Source organism: Epinephelus moara, chromosome 16, assembly GCF_006386435.1.
Source record: "Epinephelus moara isolate mb chromosome 16, YSFRI_EMoa_1.0, whole genome shotgun sequence".
NCBI lineage: Eukaryota > Metazoa > Chordata > Actinopteri > Perciformes > Serranidae > Epinephelus > Epinephelus moara.
The window spans coordinates 46902546-46910582 of NC_065521.1; the positions used below are offsets into that span (position 1 = coordinate 46902546).

At 47.3% G+C, this 8037-nt stretch overlaps 1 long non-coding RNA gene across 1 annotated transcript in view; it reads left to right on the plus strand.

The window, feature by feature from the left end:
- Window positions 1-4763, plus strand: part of LOC126402491 (uncharacterized) — a 39743-nt gene extending 34980 nt beyond the window's left edge. Inside the window, exon 3 of the long non-coding RNA XR_007571226.1 lies at window positions 4543-4763. This is a non-coding gene — a long non-coding RNA (uncharacterized LOC126402491). The remainder of the gene's footprint in view (window positions 1-4542) is intronic.
- Window positions 4764-8037: the final 3274 nt, after the last annotated feature.

The window sequence follows — 8037 nt, forward strand, 5'->3', positions numbered from 1 at the left end:
GTGTGTGTGTGTGTGTGTGTAGGTGTGTAGTGTGTGTGTGTGTGTGTGTGTGTGTGTGTGTGTGTGTGTGTGGAGAGTGTCTCACCGGAGTAATTACAACACACACAGAGTCTCAGGTGGAGGATGAGCAGTAGCAGTTGTTACCATGGTGCCACTGTCGCCGTGCCAACTGACTGACCATCAGTGTGTGTGTGTGTGTGTGTGTGTGTGTGTGTGTGTGTGTGTGTGTGTGCGTGTGTGTGTTGGTTATTTATATGATGTCTGTGTCAGTTATATTTTTTTCAGTTTGCAGATGTTGTTGAGTTAACTCTCGTTGGTCCATCATCCTGTCATGAACACTTGTGGCCACAGGGGGCGCTGCTCTGCCAAAGCTACGTACTGTCCCTTTAAAAGATTCTAGACTGTGATTGGTTGGTTAAACTTCAGCTCAGCTGTTGTAGCTGTTACTAGATAAATGATTATAAACATGTAGTTTGTGAGAGAGACGATGTTGAGGTGGGTTGATCTGTAGATTTAACCCTTCAGTTGTTGTTGCTGTGGTGACGTGTTGTTACAAAATGTGGGTTTGTGGGTGTCGACCAGTATCACACCATCCACCATCCCCTCCACCTCCTGGTGACAAATACCTCTTTTCAACAGTCATGTGCTGAACTTGTTTGGTTTGGTCTGGTCTGGTTTGGTTTGGTTTGGTTTGGTTTGGTTTGGTTTGGTTTGGTGTGGTTTGATTTGGTATGGTTTGGTTTGGTTTGGTGTGGTTTGATTTGGTATGGTTTGGTTTGTTGTGGTCTGGTTTGGTGTGGTCTGGTTTTGTGTGGTCTGGTTTGGTCTGGTTTGGTTTGGTTTGGTTTGGTGTGGTCTGGTTTGGTCTGGTTTGGTTTGGTTTGGTTTGGTGTGGTCTGGTTTGGTTTGATTTGGTATGGTTTGGTTTGTTGTGGTCTGGTTTGGTGTGGTCTGGTTTGGTTAGGTCTGGTTTGGCCTGGTTTGGTTTGGTTTGGTTTGGTTTGGTTTGGTGTGGTATGGTTTGGTTTGGGCTGTCAGCCCAGTGCAGCAAGGATTTTTGTCTCCAAGGCAACAGCTCTACCTGTTGCAGGTGTGTCTTTAACCAATGAGTTTTAAAAGCAGTGAGCTGACCCACGGCTAAAGTCCCTGTTATTGTTGCTGCAGGTGTTTTTCCAAGACGTCACGCTACCTGCTTGAGGGCGGGCGGACCGGCTTTTGGACCTACTCTGGTCCTACTGTCTCTCTGTCTCTCTGTCTGTCTGTCTGTCTGTCTCTGTCTCTGTCTCTCTCTCTCTCTCTCTCTCTCTCTCTCTCTCTCTCTCTGTCTCTCTGTCTCATTGTGTCATGCGGATTACTGTTAATTTATCATGTTGATCTGTTCTGTACGACATCTATTGCACGTCTGTCCGTCCTGGAAGAGGGATCCCTCCTCAGTTGCTCTTCCTGAGGTTACTACCGTTTTTTCCCCGTTAAAGAGTTTTTCCTGATCAGCTGTGAGGGTCCTAAGGACAGAGGGATGTTGTATGCTGTAAATATATGATATAAATACACTGAATGGATCACGCTGAAAAAACCAGACCATAGAAAGTTTTACTGTGTTTGATAAAATGACCAAAGTGTAATATCACAGGTGTTTCCCTGTGAGTTCAGCAGGAACGTCTGACTCCTCAGTAGAATAAAGTCTGCACAGGAGGAATGAAGCCGGCAGCGTCCTGCAGATCACACACAGTTGAACTTCACAGCTGAGCTCTAATGAGCTTCTGACGTGACTCCACTTTGATTCGTGTGTCATGAAAACATTTGGACGCCTCGGGCTGCAGCTCCATCACAGTTCACAGATTCTAAACAAGAGGAAACACGAACATGACACGTGTTTAGTGTCGACGCAGATTTACTGTTTCAGCTGTTTGAGCAGAAACATGATCAAACAATCAGACGTCTCCTGCTGCACACAGACGACCTGACACCTGTGATAGGACCAACATCAGACATTTGATTTTCATCAACCTGATCAGTTCAGTCACCAGAGGAACGTGCTGCCTGTGTTTCTGTAAATCAGATATGTTGCAGTTGTTTGTTTCATACGAATCATATCAGCGTTTCCAAAGTGACGTAGTTTCTGAGCTGAGCGTGTCATCAGCAGGTGGAGGGGATGGAGGACGGTGTAACACCTCAGAGAGACGCCTGCTGAGCTGCAGACACTGTTCAACACCAACAAATAACCAAACTGGTAGTGTTTCAGCCTGCAGCTGTTTCCAGCCAGGGTGGTGCCCCACAACGTGTTCTTTAAGGTCAAACCATGACCAAGTGGTTTTGGTGTGTAAACATGACCACACGTTAACATGACCACACGTTAACGCGACCACACGTAAACACAACCACACACACGACCACATGAGTTAACGCGACCACACGTAAACACAACCACACACACGACCACATGATCACGTTAACGCGACCACACATAAACAGGACCACACGTTTACGCGACCACACATAAACGCGACCACACATAAACACGACCACACTTAAACACGACCACACGTCTACGCGACCACACGTAAACGCGACCACACATAAACACGACCACACGTTAACGCGACCACACATAAACACGACCACACGTAAACGCGACCACACGTAAACACGACCACACATTAACGCGACCACAAGTTAACGCGACCACACATAAACACGACCACACGTTAATGCGACCACACGTAAACGCGACCACACGTAAACACGACCACACATTAACGCGACCACAAGTTAACGCGACCACAAGTTAACGCGACCACACGTTAACGCGACCACACATAAACCCGACCACACGTTAACGCGACCACACGTTTACGCGACCACACGTAAACGCGACCACACGTTAATGCAACCACACATAAACGCTAACGTTAACTCGTGCTAACGGAGACGGTCTGTCAGCACTGTAAAGAAGCCATCACCACCCACCAACAGGGGTGTAAATATAGACAGTGCAGGTGGGGCAATTGCATTGGGGCCCCTGGGCTGAGGGGCCCAAAGACAGAGTGGGACCTCATTGGGAGCTTGCCAGTAATTCAGAGTGCCATGTTAAGAACACATCTGTGATCAAAGAAGAACTCACATTAAATTAAAGAAGGTGCTGTTTACTGTTTATGACATTTAAAAGACAAACTCAGATCCATCATGGCGTCACCCTTTATTTATTTATTTAGTTGTTAAAGCCTCAGTGTGCAGGAATGTCTCCCATCTAACGTTGAAATCATATATTGCAGTCAAACACATAGCGCACTCTAGCGCCTCACTGTTTCAAACGCGTGTTGCAACTACGGTAGCTGCTGTGTACCAAAAAGCTATGATAACATTGATGAAACCATGTCATGGGATACTTCATGGAGTATTCATTCAGGCTGCTACACAGACACACGTGACGCCAGGTGACAAACCCCCTCCTCACCATGCTGGCTGTGTTTACAGCGTAGGACTGTTGGGGCGGGTGTAAATCCAAACAAACCAATCACGTCTGGTCTTTTGACGACTGACAAGTGGCTCAACCTCACACACCTCATCCCTCTCCTCACATCACTGGCCTGTGACTGCATTACCTTTCTCCTTCAGCAGCTCTCTCCACCTGGGAAAGGCTGCCCCGATGTTGACTCTCGTTTTTTGAATTTGCCGCTCACGTTGCCTTTTTGATTCCCTTTGCGCTTTCTTGGCGACGAGGATTGCGTCTCCCGTGATGCTGCATGTGCATGACCCTGCATTATGCTCAGAGAGTGGGACTGTGTTATGCTGCAGTAGTGCCGGGGTCGTAGTGAAGCGCCTCTTGCTCCTCTCCTTCGGCTCCTCAGTCACGCAGCGCTGGCCTAAGGCGGGGCTGTATGTCCCTCGCTGGCGGAGGTATTCTCAAGATGGCAAAACGTTATGGAACCCCCCAGACGACTTACCCACACAATGTACAAACAAATCTGAAATTCTCCTTTTACCAGAATAAGTCAGATTATTGGTGGAGGTAATGAAACACCAGTGATGACATGTTTATGAATGCAGACATCAACTTTTGCCAATAAACAACTGACAGTGTTTCACACTGTCCCTTTAAATAGTCAGTGTGTCACACAGTGTGTACATTTATACTTATTCTACATAAACTATAAAGAAACCAATAAAAAAGTATTTGATTAAATTAATCATTTCTTCGTCATGTGAGCTGCACTCTGTTTGTTGTTGTGTTGTTGTGCTCTGACTGTTGTTTGCGTCTCTCTTGGTATTTTGAGCCACGCTGGTCGACTGCAGCTGTTTTTAAATCTGCTCTACGAACAAAGTTTGACTTGTAACTGCTAACGTGCGTGCTGATGTACCACATGTGTCACTGGAGGTTTCCAACAGAGAACTCAGACCGTACAGAGCATGTTTATGTTTGACCCCAGAATCATCAGGATGTTTGCAGTGCTGATGTGACGCTGTAACGCAGTGTGCGTCCTGTAGGAGGCGCTGACAGCAGCTGTGGTTTAATGACGTCTCTGTTCTGTGTGTTTGTTTCAGGTCCCTGCTGAGCTGAACACACACACACACACTGTGTCACACACTGAGTACACTGCAGAGCGTCTGCTGCACAAGGTAACACACACACACACACACACACACACACACACACACACACACACACAGAGGACCAATTTGTAATTAGTGTGTGCGTGATGAATTCTTTGGTTTGTGCCTCCCGCAGTCGAGCCGCTACAACGGGTTAGATACCACATCCATCATCAACACACACACACACACACACACACACACAGCACTGATGTGTGTATGTTTCTCATCTGTATCCATGGTTACATGTTTTGGTGTTTGAAAACGATTTAACACAGCTGATAGTTTGTGTTGTCAGCTCTGTGTGTGTGTGTGTGTGTGTGTGTGTGCGTGCGTGTGCGTGTGCGTGTGCGTGTGTGTGTGTGTTTGTGTGCAGACAGAGGTCAAAAGGTCAAGCAGCGCTGCAGCTAACCCGCTAACTGATTAGTTCAGCCTGCTGCTGGCAATGAGGCGGACTGCAGGAGGCACACACACACACACACACACACACACACACACACACACACACACACACACTCTGCCAAATGTTAGCAGACGGCTGCAGGATGCTGTTACTCTCTCAGTGGATCTTATTTCTGAGGCGCCACAGCGACTGAACAGGCTGAAACTCACCTCTTCTTCTTCTTCTTCTTCTTCTTCTTCTTCTTCTTCTTCATCAGAAGTTGACACCTGAGCTGTGTTTTCACTGAAGAACTTGATGTCTGTGTACAAACTTTACTTCCTGTTTGGCCTGAACATCATGTGATCTGTGTTTCCATGGCAACAGGAAACTTTAGACAGTTCAAATTCAAAGCTTTATCACCACATACAAACAGAGACTCTTCTGTCCCTCTGTGTTCAGTCTGTTCTGTTGGGACAGTGTTGATGCGTCGCTGACATCAAATCTGATGACTCTCTGCTGAGATGCATGATACAACAACTGTGACAGATAATCTGTCTGCTCTGTGAGCTTGGACCAAATGGAGGAGAGTTTAACACATGTAACGTTACGTTTGTACGACTCTTCTAAGAGATGCTCTTCATTTATTTTCTCCAGCTCTGACAGGATGTGCTCAGCTTCAGTCTTGAGGTTTGTCACTCAACACAGGGACACAGGAAGGTGGTGGAGCTAAAGTTGTGTTCTTCATGACTGAAGGACTACTGCTCACAAGATCAGCTCCTGCATCAGTCACTAGATGGTTAAACCTCAGCTCCTTAATCACCTTAATAAGGTTAATACAAACCCAAGTGTTGAGTCTGAGACCTGGGTGAATGAAATCTCAATCTCAATCTGTGGTTGAGTAGTGATTGTCTGTGGATCGGTGATCCACAGACAATCACTACGGTGAGTCCTGACAGTGACAACCAGAAGGAGCCCAAACATCCTCGGGCGTCTGACGTCTCCTCACAGCAACAAACACAGCTATTATTTCCTTTGATCCGTCCGTTATCTGAATCTGTGTGTCAGGTTCAGGTTCCTCTGAAAGCAGACGAGCTGACAGCTTCACCATCTGACGATCTGATGGCTCCAACACAAAGCACGTCTGATGGTTTTCTTCCTTCATGACATGAAACATATGAAATGTCCGACTGACAGTGAAGTGATTCCCAGGACGTGTTTGTTCCATCTGAATGATCCATGATCAGAAAAACAGACGTTTGGTTTCTTTTTCTGAGACAAATCACATCAGCTGTGTGTTTGAAGTCTGAGAGGATCCATCACATCACACACACACACACACACACACACACACACACACACACACACACACGCACCTCACTGTCTCTTTGTTCTGTCACTTCCAGCAGTGGTGACAAACTACACAACACTGTTACTTGAGTCAAAGACACTTCAGGTCACATGTGACTCCAGAACAGGTGAAGGTTGTCTCTGGTGATCGGTGACGTCACATGTGACATGTGCGTCTCTGTGACTCGCAGCGGAGCCGTCTGGTCCTGCCTGATGCAGCTGCCGTACCGAGCTGTGGTGCAGTTTGTTAGCACACTTTCCTGGGACAGCCCTGCTCTTCTCAGAACGTAGAGGTGTTGTTGAGTCTTCCTGATGACAGTGGAGGTGTGTGTTTCCCAGCAGAGTTCCTCTGTAACGTGCAGCCCCAGGACTTCAAAGCTGGGACTCTTTGCCACTCATGAACAGATTTCTGTTCCATCACAGACTCCTTTGTTTTCCTGGTGTTGAAGGTCACTGTCAGATCGAGTATCTCGTCCCTGTGTCCTGTCTCATCGTCGTTGGTAATCATCCCAATAACTGTCATGTCATCGGCCAACTTTAAGATGTCAACAGTCGTGGGTGGAGAGCATGCAGCAGATAGACTGGACGATGTGTTTCCTCCCAGTCTGATGTTCTGGGGCGGTTGATCAGGTAGGTCAGGGTCCAGTTGCAGCTGAGGCTGAGGCTGTGGAGTTTGGGCACCGGAGCAGAGAGGATGATGGGACTGAAAGCTGAGCTAACATCAATGAAGAGCATTCTGACTTATGTACTTGGTTTATCCAGGTGCTCCAGGGCGGTGTGACGAGCTCTGTTGATGTGTTTGACTTATAGTACCAGATCTGTGTGCAGGTGGGGGGGGGGGGGGACTGTGATTGGTGCAGCAGGTAAATGAATCTTGGCACGACCTGTTGACTCGTACCTGTTGTTAAAGTGAGTGACGAACACGTCAGTGTTTGTGAGACTCTGCTTCACTGTGGTGTTACAACACGGATTAATCAGAGTGTTTCCTCACATTCCTGTGGGGATCAGCTGCTGGTTTGGTGGCTGGTCCTGAAGGAACAGAGACACGTCTGAGCTGAGGTCACGCTGCCGCCGCTCGCTTCGATCCCATTGGACAAACCACCATCAGTCATTCATGGACACAGAGATGAAGATTAGAATCAACAAGTCACAGTCCTCCTGTCTGGAGCTGCTCTTTGTCTTCCATTAGTCCACAGAGCAGCCCATAATAACCAGCATCACACATGGTCACCATGACGATGGCAATCAGAAAGAGTCGACAGAGAGAGAGAGCTGTCCTCTTAGCAGACCGGACTCCCTCCATCATCATCATCATCATCATCATCGTCATCATCATCATCATCATCATCATCGTCATCATCATCATCATCTGTGTTGTAGGACTGGATTTGAATCTGAAAGCTCTTTTGTTGTTTGTCTGAAAGGAGCTCACACACACACACACACACACACACACACACATACACACACACACACACACACACACACACACACACACACACACACACACACACACAGTAGCTGTGAGGAATACAAAGCAGTGGAGCTGATTTTTTTTCTGTTCATTGCAGAACAAATTAATTTCTAAATTGACTGCGCCGCTTTAAACAGATTCAGACGGCTGATGTGTCAGAGCAGAGAGGCAGAGAGGCAGAGATGCGGAGAGGCAGAGATGCGGAGATGCAGAGAGGCAGATAGGCGGAGAGGCGGAGAGGCAG